At 32.8% G+C, this 15,098-nt stretch overlaps 9 non-coding genes across 9 annotated transcripts; all 9 read right to left on the reverse strand.

Annotated features, from left to right (window-relative positions):
* Positions 1-519: 519 nt before the first annotated feature.
* TRNAI-AAU (transfer RNA isoleucine (anticodon AAU)) lies at positions 520-593 on the reverse strand. The gene has a single exon. It is a non-coding gene; the product is annotated as a tRNA-Ile (tRNA).
* Positions 594-2,179: 1,586 nt separating this feature from the next.
* Positions 2,180-2,253, reverse strand: TRNAI-AAU (transfer RNA isoleucine (anticodon AAU)). Its single transcript has one exon. It is a non-coding gene; the product is annotated as a tRNA-Ile (tRNA).
* Positions 2,254-3,840: 1,587 nt separating this feature from the next.
* Positions 3,841-3,914, reverse strand: TRNAI-AAU (transfer RNA isoleucine (anticodon AAU)). The gene has a single exon. It is a non-coding gene; the product is annotated as a tRNA-Ile (tRNA).
* A 1,587-nt stretch (positions 3,915-5,501) lies between these two features.
* Positions 5,502-5,575, reverse strand: TRNAI-AAU (transfer RNA isoleucine (anticodon AAU)). The gene has a single exon. It is a non-coding gene; the product is annotated as a tRNA-Ile (tRNA).
* A 1,586-nt stretch (positions 5,576-7,161) lies between these two features.
* TRNAI-AAU (transfer RNA isoleucine (anticodon AAU)) lies at positions 7,162-7,235 on the reverse strand. Its single transcript has one exon. It is a non-coding gene; the product is annotated as a tRNA-Ile (tRNA).
* Positions 7,236-8,821: 1,586 nt separating this feature from the next.
* On the reverse strand, positions 8,822-8,895 carry TRNAI-AAU (transfer RNA isoleucine (anticodon AAU)). The gene has a single exon. It is a non-coding gene; the product is annotated as a tRNA-Ile (tRNA).
* A 1,587-nt stretch (positions 8,896-10,482) lies between these two features.
* On the reverse strand, positions 10,483-10,556 carry TRNAI-AAU (transfer RNA isoleucine (anticodon AAU)). Its single transcript has one exon. It is a non-coding gene; the product is annotated as a tRNA-Ile (tRNA).
* Positions 10,557-12,143: 1,587 nt separating this feature from the next.
* On the reverse strand, positions 12,144-12,217 carry TRNAI-AAU (transfer RNA isoleucine (anticodon AAU)). The gene has a single exon. It is a non-coding gene; the product is annotated as a tRNA-Ile (tRNA).
* A 1,586-nt stretch (positions 12,218-13,803) lies between these two features.
* TRNAI-AAU (transfer RNA isoleucine (anticodon AAU)) lies at positions 13,804-13,877 on the reverse strand. Its single transcript has one exon. It is a non-coding gene; the product is annotated as a tRNA-Ile (tRNA).
* Between the last annotated feature and the right edge of the window lie 1,221 nt (positions 13,878-15,098).

Consider the following 15,098-nt stretch of genomic DNA (forward strand, 5'->3'; position numbering starts at 1 on the left):
TCATTCAATGTATGAGTATTGCAAATCTTCATTTAAAATTCATATAAATTCCATCATCTTCAGTGGTGTCCTTTGTTTAAACTCATTTTTAAACTTATCAAATCAGAAGTATGTCAAATATTTGGAAATAAGAAAAGATGCAATAAGAATGCAGAGATCCATTACTTGTGCTCTGGTCTTTAGAAATTCTCCATTTTTTTACTTCAGTGTGCAATAATGAGAGGGGAGCACATATCTTCTTCTTCTTCTAGTAACACCTAGTGCCCTCTATGTTTGAGCAGCAATATAATAACTGATTAATTTGCCCTTGCATATCTTAGTTATGCCATATTGCTTGATTTGAGACAAAAGTCACTGAGCCATGTAGAGAAAAATCTTCATCAGCCAAAGGATGACACTCCCACTGGCTTCTGATATGTATTTGAAGAGATTTTGTGATATATGTGTCTATGATGTTTTCAAGTATTCATGCACTCCACCGATGAGCTTATTCCATTCTTGTCCATCAAGAAAAGCAAATGGCCCATACGGTGATCGAACCCGTGACCTTGGCGTTATTAGCACCACGCTCTAACCAACTGAGCTAACCAGCCACAGATATCACTGCAAGCAAACACAAAACTGGCAAATGTACCTCAAAGCACAGATCATGTTTTGTTTTTATAGCATTTCATTTTTCAAAAAAAAAGCTTAAGCCATAGAGTCACTTGAAGCATGGGTATCATAAAAATGCTCCAGTTTCTTTCCACATTACAAAATAAAAATAAATATTAGATAGGATAATAACAAAGATTAAGGCATCTACTAATAGTATAAAAATAGACAATTTAGACAAGGAGTATATGCAAATCTAAGCAAAATCAATCTAAAAAATCTAATACACAATTTTTAATTGTAAATTTACAGATTGTTGAAAAAGATAATCCAGGATGTAATCCATTATGTATTAAATTTAGTATGTTTTACCAAGTTGTGTATGAATAACTTTTAACACAAAAAATATATATTGGGGAAGTAGCTTAATGTGCCCATTGGAAATAAAGAATGCTAGCCCATTTTGGAATGCAAAGCTTAAGAAAATACAAACTTCAATCTATAGGAAAGCACTTTTTATTCAGTCTACACTCTGTAATCATACTATAGCTTAATTTACAAATTGTGATGTCATTATCAGACTTAACTCACAAGAGACTTTCATCCTTGGTCTATAAAAAAGGCAGTCCTCTGTTATAAAGCTTGAAACAATTGTAAGTGGCTGATATGCAAATATGGAAATACAGAAAAACTGTCAATTCAATGCTAGGATAACATAAGGGGTGATGCTCCAACTGAAATTGGTCCTAGGCATTTAGGTTTCTAGTATCTATCTTCTCCTTTAAAAAATAGGTTACTTTTTATATATTATCATTGGGTTTGGACAAATATTCTACATAATACCTATTGCATCCCTGAGCTTATTAGAAACTTGAAATAATATATATAAAGTATTGAATTTCTTTTCTTTGCATTTAAAAGATGAGCGCACTTCAGTAGATGCCATTGCTCAGGTGAGGGTTCCATGGTGTAATTGTTAGCACCCTTGACTTTGAATCTAGTAATCTGAATTCATATCTCGTGGGAGCTAACATTGTTTATTTTCCTATTGTTCAAAGCTCCATTTTCATTCAATGTATGAGTATTGCAAATCTTCATTTAAAATTCATATAAATTCCATCATCTTCAGTGGTGTCCTTTGTTTAAACTCATTTTTAAACTTATCAAATCAGAAGTATGTCAAATATTTGGAAATAAGAAAAGATGCAATAAGAATGCAGAGATCCATTACTTGTGCTTTGGTCTTTAGAAATTCTCCATTTTTTTACTTCAGTGTGCACTAATGAGAGGGGAGCACATATCTTCTTCTTCTTCTAGTAACACCTAGTGCCCTCTATGTTTGAGCAGCAATATAATAACTAATTAATTTGCCCTTGCATATCTTAGTTATGCCATATTGCTTGATTTGAGACAAAAGTCACTGAGCCATGTAGAGAAAAATCTTCATCAGCCAAAGGATGACACTCCCACTGGATTCTGATATGTATTTGAAGAGATTTTGTGATATATGTGTCTATGATGTTTTCAAGTATTCATGCACTCCACCGATGAGCTTATTCCATTCTTGTCCATCAAGAAAAGCAAATGGCCCATACGGGGATCGAACCCGTGACCTTGGCGTTATTAGCACCACGCTCTAACCAACTGAGCTAACCGGCCACAGATGTTACTGCAAGCAAACACAAAACTGGCAAATGTACCTCAAAGCACAGATCTGATTTTGTTTTTATAGCATTTCATTTTTCAAAAAAAAGCTTAAGCCATAGAGTCACTTGAAGCATGGGTATCATAAAAATGCTCCAGTTTCTTTCCACATTACAAAATAAAAATAAATATTAGATAGGATAATAACAAAGATTAAGGCATCTACTAATAGTATAAAAATAGACAATTTAGACAAGGAGTATATGCAAATCTAAGCAAAAGCAATCTAAAAAACCTAATACACAATTTTTAATTGTAAATTTACAAATTGTTGAAAAAGATAATCCAGGATGTAATCCATTATGTATTAAATTTAGTATGTTTTACCAAGTTGTGTATGAATAACTTTTAACACAAAAAAATATATATTGGGGAAGTAGCTTAATGTGCCCATTGGAAATAAAGAATGCTAGCCCATTTTGGAATGCAAAGCTTAAGAAAATACAAACTTCAATCCATAGGAAAGCACTTTTTATTCAGTCTACACTCTGTAATCATACTATAGCTTAATTTACAAATTGTGATGTCATTATCAGACTTAACTCACAAGAGACTTTCATCCTTGGTCTATAAAAAAGGCAGTCCTCTGTTATAAAGCTTGAAACAATTGTAAGTGGCTGATATGCAAATATGGAAATACAGAAAAACTGTCAATTCAATGCTAGGATAACATAAGGGGTGATGCTCCAACTGAAATTGGTCCTAGGCATTTAGGTTTCTAGTATCTATCTTCTCCTTTAAAAAATAGGTTACTTTTTATATATTATCATTGGGTTTGGACAAATATTCTACATAATACCTATTGCATCCCTGAGCTTATTAGAAACTTGAAATAATATATATAAAGTATTGAATTTCTTTTCTTTGCATTTAAAAGATGAGCGCACTTCAGTAGATGCCATTGCTCAGGTGAGGGTTCCATGGTGTAATTGTTAGCACCCTGGACTTTGAATCTAGTAATCTGAGTTCATATCTCGTGGGAGCTAACATTGTTTATTTTCCTTTTGTTCAAAGCTCCATTTTCATTCAATGTATGAGTATTGCAAATCTTCATTTAAAATTCATATAAATTCCATCATCTTCAGTGGTGTCCTTTGTTTAAACTCATTTTTAAACTTATCAAATCAGAAGTATGTCAAATATTTGGAAATAAGAAAAGATGCAATAAGAATGCAGAGATCCATTACTTGTGCTCTGGTCTTTAGAAATTCTCCATTTTTTTTACTTCAGTGTGCAATAATGAGAGGGGAGCACATATCTTCTTCTTCTTCTAGTAACACCTAGTGCCCTCTATGTTTGAGCAGCAATATAATAACTGATTAATTTGCCCTTGCATATCTTAGTTATGCCATATTGCTTGATTTGAGACAAAAGTCACTGAGCCATGTAGAGAAAAATCTTCATCAGCCAAAGGATGACACTCCCACTGGCTTCTGATATGTATTTGAAGAGATTTTGTGATATATGTGTCTATGATGTTTTCAAGTATTCATGCACTCCACCGATGAGCTTATTCCATTCTTGTCCATCAAGAAAAGCAAATGGCCCATACGGGGATCGAACCCGTGACCTTGGCGTTATTAGCACCACGCTCTAACCAACTGAGCTAACCGGCCACAGATGTTACTGCAAGCAAACACAAAACTGGCAAATGTACCTCAAAGCACAGATCTGATTTTGTTTTTATAGCATTTCATTTTTCAAAAAAAAGCTTAAGCCATAGAGTCACTTGAAGCATGGGTATCATAAAAATGCTCCAGTTTCTTTCCACATTACAAAATAAAAATAAATATTAGATAGGATAATAACAAAGATTAAGGCATCTACTAATAGTATAAAAATAGACAATTTAGACAAGGAGTATATGCAAATCTAAGCAAAATCAATCTAAAAAACCTAATACACAATTTTTAATTGTAAATTTACAAATTGTTGAAAAAGATAATCCAGGATGTAATCCATTATGTATTAAATTTAGTATGTTTTACCAAGTTGTGTATGAATAACTTTTAACACAAAAAAATATATATTGGGGAAGTAGCTTAATGTGCCCATTGGAAATAAAGAATGCTAGCCCATTTTGGAATGCAAAGCTTAAGAAAATACAAACTTCAATCCATAGGAAAGCACTTTTTATTCAGTCTACACTCTGTAATCATACTATAGCTTAATTTACAAATTGTGATGTCATTATCAGACTTAACTCACAAGAGACTTTCATCCTTGGTCTATAAAAAAAGGCAGTCCTCTGTTATAAAGCTTGAAACAATTGTAAGTGGCTGATATGCAAATATGGAAATACAGAAAAACTGTCAATTCAATGCTAGGATAACATAAGGGGTGATGCTCCAACTGAAATTGGTCCTAGGCATTTAGGTTTCTAGTATCTATCTTCTCCTGTAAAAAATAGGTTACTTTTTATATATTATCATTGGGTTTGGACAAATATTCTACATAATACCTATTGCATCCCTGAGCTTATTAGAAACTTGAAATAATATATATAAAGTATTGAATTTCTTTTCTTTGCATTTAAAAGATGAGCGCACTTCAGTAGATGCCATTGCTCAGGTGAGGGTTCCATGGTGTAATTGTTAGCACCCTGGACTTTGAATCTAGTAATCTGAGTTCATATCTCGTGGGAGCTAACATTGTTTATTTTCCTTTTGTTCAAAGCTCCATTTTCATTCAATGTATGAGTATTGCAAATCTTCATTTAAAATTCATATAAATTCCATCATCTTCAGTGGTGTCCTTTGTTTAAACTCATTTTTAAACTTATCAAATCAGAAGTATGTCAAATATTTGGAAATAAGAAAAGATGCAATAAGAATGCAGAGATCCATTACTTGTGCTCTGGTCTTTAGAAATTCTCCATTTTTTTACTTCAGTGTGCAATAATGAGAGGGGAGCACATATCTTCTTCTTCTTCTAGTAACACCTAGTGCCCTCTATGTTTGAGCAGCAATATAATAACTGATTAATTTGCCCTTGCATATCTTAGTTATGCCATATTGCTTGATTTGAGACAAAAGTCACTGAGCCATGTAGAGAAAAATCTTCATCAGCCAAAGGATGACACTCCCACTGGCTTCTGATATGTATTTGAAGAGATTTTGTGATATATGTGTCTATGATGTTTTCAAGTATTCATGCACTCCACCGATGAGCTTATTCCATTCTTGTCCATCAAGAAAAGCAAATGGCCCATACGGTGATCGAACCCGTGACCTTGGCGTTATTAGCACCACGCTCTAACCAACTGAGCTAACCAGCCACAGATATCACTGCAAGCAAACACAAAACTGGCAAATGTACCTCAAAGCACAGATCATGTTTTGTTTTTATAGCATTTCATTTTTCAAAAAAAAGCTTAAGCCATAGAGTCACTTGAAGCATGGGTATCATAAAAATGCTCCAGTTTCTTTCCACATTACAAAATAAAAATAAATATTAGATAGGATAATAACAAAGATTAAGGCATCTACTAATAGTATAAAAATAGACAATTTAGACAAGGAGTATATGCAAATCTAAGCAAAATCAATCTAAAAAATCTAATACACAATTTTTAATTGTAAATTTACAGATTGTTGAAAAAGATAATCCAGGATGTAATCCATTATGTATTAAATTTAGTATGTTTTACCAAGTTGTGTATGAATAACTTTTAACACAAAAAAATATATATTGGGGAAGTAGCTTAATGTGCCCATTGGAAATAAAGAATGCTAGCCCATTTTGGAATGCAAAGCTTAAGAAAATACAAACTTCAATCCATAGGAAAGCACTTTTTATTCAGTCTACACTCTGTAATCATACTATAGCTTAATTTACAAATTGTGATGTCATTATCAGACTTAACTCACAAGAGACTTTCATCCTTGGTCTATAAAAAAGGCAGTCCTCTGTTATAAAGCTTGAAACAATTGTAAGTGGCTGATATGCAAATATGGAAATACAGAAAAACTGTCAATTCAATGCTAGGATAACATAAGGGGTGATGCTCCAACTGAAATTGGTCCTAGGCATTTAGGTTTCTAGTATCTATCTTCTCCTTTAAAAAATAGGTTACTTTTTATATATTATCATTGGGTTTGGACAAATATTCTACATAATACCTATTGCATCCCTGAGCTTATTAGAAACTTGAAATAATATATATAAAGTATTGAATTTCCTTTCTTTGCATTTAAAAGATGAGCGCACTTCAGTAGATGCCATTGCTCAGGTGAGGGTTCCATGGTGTAATTGTTAGCACCCTGGACTTTGAATCTAGTAATCTGAGTTCATATCTCGTGGGAGCTAACATTGTTTATTTTCCTTTTGTTCAAAGCTCCATTTTCATTCAATGTATGAGTATTGCAAATCTTCATTTAAAATTCATATAAATTCCATCATCTTCAGTGGTGTCCTTTGTTTAAACTCATTTTTAAACTTATCAAATCAGAAGTATGTCAAATATTTGGAAATAAGAAAAGATGCAATAAGAATGCAGAGATCCATTACTTGTGCTCTGGTCTTTAGAAATTCTCCATTTTTTTACTTCAGTGTGCAATAATGAGAGGGGAGCACATATCTTCTTCTTCTTCTAGTAACACCTAGTGCCCTCTATGTTTGAGCAGCAATATAATAACTGATTAATTTGCCCTTGCATATCTTAGTTATGCCATATTGCTTGATTTGAGACAAAAGTCACTGAGCCATGTAGAGAAAAATCTTCATCAGCCAAAGGATGACACTCCCACTGGCTTCTGATATGTATTTGAAGAGATTTTGTGATATATGTGTCTATGATGTTTTCAAGTATTCATGCACTCCACCGATGAGCTTATTCCATTCTTGTCCATCAAGAAAAGCAAATGGCCCATACGGTGATCGAACCCGTGACCTTGGCGTTATTAGCACCACGCTCTAACCAACTGAGCTAACCAGCCACAGATATCACTGCAAGCAAACACAAAACTGGCAAATGTACCTCAAAGCACAGATCATGTTTTGTTTTTATAGCATTTCATTTTTCAAAAAAAAGCTTAAGCCATAGAGTCACTTGAAGCATGGGTATCATAAAAATGCTCCAGTTTCTTTCCACATTACAAAATAAAAATAAATATTAGATAGGATAATAACAAAGATTAAGGCATCTACTAATAGTATAAAAATAGACAATTTAGACAAGGAGTATATGCAAATCTAAGCAAAATCAATCTAAAAAATCTAATACACAATTTTTAATTGTAAATTTACAGATTGTTGAAAAAGATAATCCAGGATGTAATCCATTATGTATTAAATTTAGTATGTTTTACCAAGTTGTGTATGAATAACTTTTAACACAAAAAAATATATATTGGGGAAGTAGCTTAATGTGCCCATTGGAAATAAAGAATGCTAGCCCATTTTGGAATGCAAAGCTTAAGAAAATACAAACTTCAATCCATAGGAAAGCACTTTTTATTCAGTCTACACTCTGTAATCATACTATAGCTTAATTTACAAATTGTGATGTCATTATCAGACTTAACTCACAAGAGACTTTCATCCTTGGTCTATAAAAAAGGCAGTCCTCTGTTATAAAGCTTGAAACAATTGTAAGTGGCTGATATGCAAATATGGAAATACAGAAAAACTGTCAATTCAATGCTAGGATAACATAAGGGGTGATGCTCCAACTGAAATTGGTCCTAGGCATTTAGGTTTCTAGTATCTATCTTCTCCTTTAAAAAATAGGTTACTTTTTATATATTATCATTGGGTTTGGACAAATATTCTACATAATACCTATTGCATCCCTGAGCTTATTAGAAACTTGAAATAATATATATAAAGTATTGAATTTCTTTTCTTTGCATTTAAAAGATGAGCGCACTTCAGTAGATGCCATTGCTCAGGTGAGGGTTCCATGGTGTAATTGTTAGCACCCTTGACTTTGAATCTAGTAATCTGAATTCATATCTCGTGGGAGCTAACATTGTTTATTTTCCTATTGTTCAAAGCTCCATTTTCATTCAATGTATGAGTATTGCAAATCTTCATTTAAAATTCATATAAATTCCATCATCTTCAGTGGTGTCCTTTGTTTAAACTCATTTTTAAACTTATCAAATCAGAAGTATGTCAAATATTTGGAAATAAGAAAAGATGCAATAAGAATGCAGAGATCCATTACTTGTGCTTTGGTCTTTAGAAATTCTCCATTTTTTTACTTCAGTGTGCACTAATGAGAGGGGAGCACATATCTTCTTCTTCTTCTAGTAACACCTAGTGCCCTCTATGTTTGAGCAGCAATATAATAACTAATTAATTTGCCCTTGCATATCTTAGTTATGCCATATTGCTTGATTTGAGACAAAAGTCACTGAGCCATGTAGAGAAAAATCTTCATCAGCCAAAGGATGACACTCCCACTGGATTCTGATATGTATTTGAAGAGATTTTGTGATATATGTGTCTATGATGTTTTCAAGTATTCATGCACTCCACCGATGAGCTTATTCCATTCTTGTCCATCAAGAAAAGCAAATGGCCCATACGGGGATCGAACCCGTGACCTTGGCGTTATTAGCACCACGCTCTAACCAACTGAGCTAACCGGCCACAGATGTTACTGCAAGCAAACACAAAACTGGCAAATGTACCTCAAAGCACAGATCTGATTTTGTTTTTATAGCATTTCATTTTTCAAAAAAAAGCTTAAGCCATAGAGTCACTTGAAGCATGGGTATCATAAAAATGCTCCAGTTTCTTTCCACATTACAAAATAAAAATAAATATTAGATAGGATAATAACAAAGATTAAGGCATCTACTAATAGTATAAAAATAGACAATTTAGACAAGGAGTATATGCAAATCTAAGCAAAATCAATCTAAAAAACCTAATACACAATTTTTAATTGTAAATTTACAAATTGTTGAAAAAGATAATCCAGGATGTAATCCATTATGTATTAAATTTAGTATGTTTTACCAAGTTGTGTATGAATAACTTTTAACACAAAAAAATATATATTGGGGAAGTAGCTTAATGTGCCCATTGGAAATAAAGAATGCTAGCCCATTTTGGAATGCAAAGCTTAAGAAAATACAAACTTCAATCCATAGGAAAGCACTTTTTATTCAGTCTACACTCTGTAATCATACTATAGCTTAATTTACAAATTGTGATGTCATTATCAGACTTAACTCACAAGAGACTTTCATCCTTGGTCTATAAAAAAGGCAGTCCTCTGTTATAAAGCTTGAAACAATTGTAAGTGGCTGATATGCAAATATGGAAATACAGAAAAACTGTCAATTCAATGCTAGGATAACATAAGGGGTGATGCTCCAACTGAAATTGGTCCTAGGCATTTAGGTTTCTAGTATCTATCTTCTCCTTTAAAAAATAGGTTACTTTTTATATATTATCATTGGGTTTGGACAAATATTCTACATAATACCTATTGCATCCCTGAGCTTATTAGAAACTTGAAATAATATATATAAAGTATTGAATTTCTTTTCTTTGCATTTAAAAGATGAGCGCACTTCAGTAGATGCCATTGCTCAGGTGAGGGTTCCATGGTGTAATTGTTAGCACCCTGGACTTTGAATCTAGTAATCTGAGTTCATATCTCGTGGGAGCTAACATTGTTTATTTTCCTTTTGTTCAAAGCTCCATTTTCATTCAATGTATGAGTATTGCAAATCTTCATTTAAAATTCATATAAATTCCATCATCTTCAGTGGTGTCCTTTGTTTAAACTCATTTTTAAACTTATCAAATCAGAAGTATGTCAAATATTTGGAAATAAGAAAAGATGCAATAAGAATGCAGAGATCCATTACTTGTGCTCTGGTCTTTAGAAATTCTCCATTTTTTTTACTTCAGTGTGCAATAATGAGAGGGGAGCACATATCTTCTTCTTCTTCTAGTAACACCTAGTGCCCTCTATGTTTGAGCAGCAATATAATAACTGATTAATTTGCCCTTGCATATCTTAGTTATGCCATATTGCTTGATTTGAGACAAAAGTCACTGAGCCATGTAGAGAAAAATCTTCATCAGCCAAAGGATGACACTCCCACTGGCTTCTGATATGTATTTGAAGAGATTTTGTGATATATGTGTCTATGATGTTTTCAAGTATTCATGCACTCCACCGATGAGCTTATTCCATTCTTGTCCATCAAGAAAAGCAAATGGCCCATACGGGGATCGAACCCGTGACCTTGGCGTTATTAGCACCACGCTCTAACCAACTGAGCTAACCGGCCACAGATGTTACTGCAAGCAAACACAAAACTGGCAAATGTACCTCAAAGCACAGATCTGATTTTGTTTTTATAGCATTTCATTTTTCAAAAAAAAGCTTAAGCCATAGAGTCACTTGAAGCATGGGTATCATAAAAATGCTCCAGTTTCTTTCCACATTACAAAATAAAAATAAATATTAGATAGGATAATAACAAAGATTAAGGCATCTACTAATAGTATAAAAATAGACAATTTAGACAAGGAGTATATGCAAATCTAAGCAAAATCAATCTAAAAAACCTAATACACAATTTTTAATTGTAAATTTACAAATTGTTGAAAAAGATAATCCAGGATGTAATCCATTATGTATTAAATTTAGTATGTTTTACCAAGTTGTGTATGAATAACTTTTAACACAAAAAAATATATATTGGGGAAGTAGCTTAATGTGCCCATTGGAAATAAAGAATGCTAGCCCATTTTGGAATGCAAAGCTTAAGAAAATACAAACTTCAATCCATAGGAAAGCACTTTTTATTCAGTCTACACTCTGTAATCATACTATAGCTTAATTTACAAATTGTGATGTCATTATCAGACTTAACTCACAAGAGACTTTCATCCTTGGTCTATAAAAAAAGGCAGTCCTCTGTTATAAAGCTTGAAACAATTGTAAGTGGCTGATATGCAAATATGGAAATACAGAAAAACTGTCAATTCAATGCTAGGATAACATAAGGGGTGATGCTCCAACTGAAATTGGTCCTAGGCATTTAGGTTTCTAGTATCTATCTTCTCCTTTAAAAAATATGTTACTTTTTATATATTATCATTGGGTTTGGACAAATATTCTACATAATACCTATTGCATCCCTGAGCTTATTAGAAACTTGAAATAATATATATAAAGTATTGAATTTCTTTTCTTTGCATTTAAAAGATGAGCGCACTTCAGTAGATGCCATTGCTCAGGTGAGGGTTCCATGGTGTAATTGTTAGCACCCTGGACTTTGAATCTAGTAATCTGAGTTCATATCTCGTGGGAGCTAACATTGTTTATTTTCCTTTTGTTCAAAGCTCCATTTTCATTCAATGTATGAGTATTGCAAATCTTCATTTAAAATTCATATAAATTCCATCATCTTCAGTGGTGTCCTTTGTTTAAACTCATTTTTAAACTTATCAAATCAGAAGTATGTCAAATATTTGGAAATAAGAAAAGATGCAATAAGAATGCAGAGATCCATTACTTGTGCTCTGGTCTTTAGAAATTCTCCATTTTTTTACTTCAGTGTGCAATAATGAGAGGGGAGCACATATCTTCTTCTTCTTCTAGTAACACCTAGTGCCCTCTATGTTTGAGCAGCAATATAATAACTGATTAATTTGCCCTTGCATATCTTAGTTATGCCATATTGCTTGATTTGAGACAAAAGTCACTGAGCCATGTAGAGAAAAATCTTCATCAGCCAAAGGATGACACTCCCACTGGCTTCTGATATGTATTTGAAGAGATTTTGTGATATATGTGTCTATGATGTTTTCAAGTATTCATGCACTCCACCGATGAGCTTATTCCATTCTTGTCCATCAAGAAAAGCAAATGGCCCATACGGTGATCGAACCCGTGACCTTGGCGTTATTAGCACCACGCTCTAACCAACTGAGCTAACCAGCCACAGATATCACTGCAAGCAAACACAAAACTGGCAAATGTACCTCAAAGCACAGATCATGTTTTGTTTTTATAGCATTTCATTTTTCAAAAAAAAGCTTAAGCCATAGAGTCACTTGAAGCATGGGTATCATAAAAATGCTCCAGTTTCTTTCCACATTACAAAATAAAAATAAATATTAGATAGGATAATAACAAAGATTAAGGCATCTACTAATAGTATAAAAATAGACAATTTAGACAAGGAGTATATGCAAATCTAAGCAAAATCAATCTAAAAAATCTAATACACAATTTTTAATTGTAAATTTACAGATTGTTGAAAAAGATAATCCAGGATGTAATCCATTATGTATTAAATTTAGTATGTTTTACCAAGTTGTGTATGAATAACTTTTAACACAAAAAAATATATATTGGGGAAGTAGCTTAATGTGCCCATTGGAAATAAAGAATGCTAGCCCATTTTGAAATGCAAAGCTTAAGAAAATACAAACTTCAATCCATAGGAAAGCACTTTTTATTCAGTCTACACTCTGTAATCATACTATAGCTTAATTTACAAATTGTGATGTCATTATCAGACTTAACTCACAAGAGACTTTCATCCTTGGTCTATAAAAAAGGCAGTCCTCTGTTATAAAGCTTGAAACAATTGTAAGTGGCTGATATGCAAATATGGAAATACAGAAAAACTGTCAATTCAATGCTAGGATAACATAAGGGGTGATGCTCCAACTGAAATTGGTCCTAGGCATTTAGGTTTCTAGTATCTATCTTCTCCTTTAAAAAATAGGTTACTTTTTATATATTATCATTGGGTTTGGACAAATATTCTACATAATACCTATTGCATCCCTGAGCTTATTAGAAACTTGAAATAATATATATAAAGTATTGAATTTCTTTTCTTTGCATTTAAAAGATGAGCGCACTTCAGTAGATGCCATTGCTCAGGTGAGGGTTCCATGGTGTAATTGTTAGCACCCTTGACTTTGAATCTAGTAATCTGAATTCATATCTCGTGGGAGCTAACATTGTTTATTTTCCTATTGTTCAAAGCTCCATTTTCATTCAATGTATGAGTATTGCAAATCTTCATTTAAAATTCATATAAATTCCATCATCTTCAGTGGTGTCCTTTGTTTAAACTCATTTTTAAACTTATCAAATCAGAAGTATGTCAAATATTTGGAAATAAGAAAAGATGCAATAAGAATGCAGAGATCCATTACTTGTGCTTTGGTCTTTAGAAATTCTCCATTTTTTTACTTCAGTGTGCACTAATGAGAGGGGAGCACATATCTTCTTCTTCTTCTAGTAACACCTAGTGCCCTCTATGTTTGAGCAGCAATATAATAACTAATTAATTTGCCCTTGCATATCTTAGTTATGCCATATTGCTTGATTTGAGACAAAAGTCACTGAGCCATGTAGAGAAAAATCTTCATCAGCCAAAGGATGACACTCCCACTGGATTCTGATATGTATTTGAAGAGATTTTGTGATATATGTGTCTATGATGTTTTCAAGTATTCATGCACTCCACCGATGAGCTTATTCCATTCTTGTCCATCAAGAAAAGCAAATGGCCCATACGGGGATCGAACCCGTGACCTTGGCGTTATTAGCACCACGCTCTAACCAACTGAGCTAACCGGCCACAGATGTTACTGCAAGCAAACACAAAACTGGCAAATGTACCTCAAAGCACAGATCTGATTTTGTTTTTATAGCATTTCATTTTTCAAAAAAAAGCTTAAGCCATAGAGTCACTTGAAGCATGGGTATCATAAAAATGCTCCAGTTTCTTTCCACATTACAAAATAAAAATAAATATTAGATAGGATAATAACAAAGATTAAGGCATCTACTAATAGTATAAAAATAGACAATTTAGACAAGGAGTATATGCAAATCTAAGCAAAATCAATCTAAAAAACCTAATACACAATTTTTAATTGTAAATTTACAAATTGTTGAAAAAGATAATCCAGGATGTAATCCATTATGTATTAAATTTAGTATGTTTTACCAAGTTGTGTATGAATAACTTTTAACACAAAAAAATATATATTGGGGAAGTAGCTTAATGTGCCCATTGGAAATAAAGAATGCTAGCCCATTTTGGAATGCAAAGCTTAAGAAAATACAAACTTCAATCCATAGGAAAGCACTTTTTATTCAGTCTACACTCTGTAATCATACTATAGCTTAATTTACAAATTGTGATGTCATTATCAGACTTAACTCACAAGAGACTTTCATCCTTGGTCTATAAAAAAAGGCAGTCCTCTGTTATAAAGCTTGAAACAATTGTAAGTGGCTGATATGCAAATATGGAAATACAGAAAAACTGTCAATTCAATGCTAGGATAACATAAGGGGTGATGCTCCAACTGAAATTGGTCCTAGGCATTTAGGTTTCTAGTATCTATCTTCTCCTTTAAAAAATAGGTTACTTTTTATATATTATCATTGGGTTTGGACAAATATTCTACATAATACCTATTGCATCCCTGAGCTTATTAGAAACTTGAAATAATATATATAAAGTATTGAATTTCTTTTCTTTGCATTTAAAAGATGAGCGCACTTCAGTAGATGCCATTGCTCAGGTGAGGGTTCCATGGTGTAATTGTTAGCACCCTGGACTTTGAATCTAGTAATCTGAGTTCATATCTCGTGGGAGCTAACATTGTTTATTTTCCTTTTGTTCAAAGCTCCATTTTCATTCAATGTATGAGTATTGCAAATCTTCATTTAAAATTCATATAAATTCCATCATCTTCAGTGGTGTCCTTTGTTTAAACTCATTTTTAAACTTATCAAATCAGAAGTATGTCAAATATTTGGAAATAAGAAAAGATGCAATAAGAATGCA

The sequence above is a fragment of the Pseudophryne corroboree genome, chromosome 11, assembly GCF_028390025.1.
Source record: "Pseudophryne corroboree isolate aPseCor3 chromosome 11, aPseCor3.hap2, whole genome shotgun sequence".
Lineage (NCBI taxonomy): Eukaryota > Metazoa > Chordata > Amphibia > Anura > Myobatrachidae > Pseudophryne > Pseudophryne corroboree.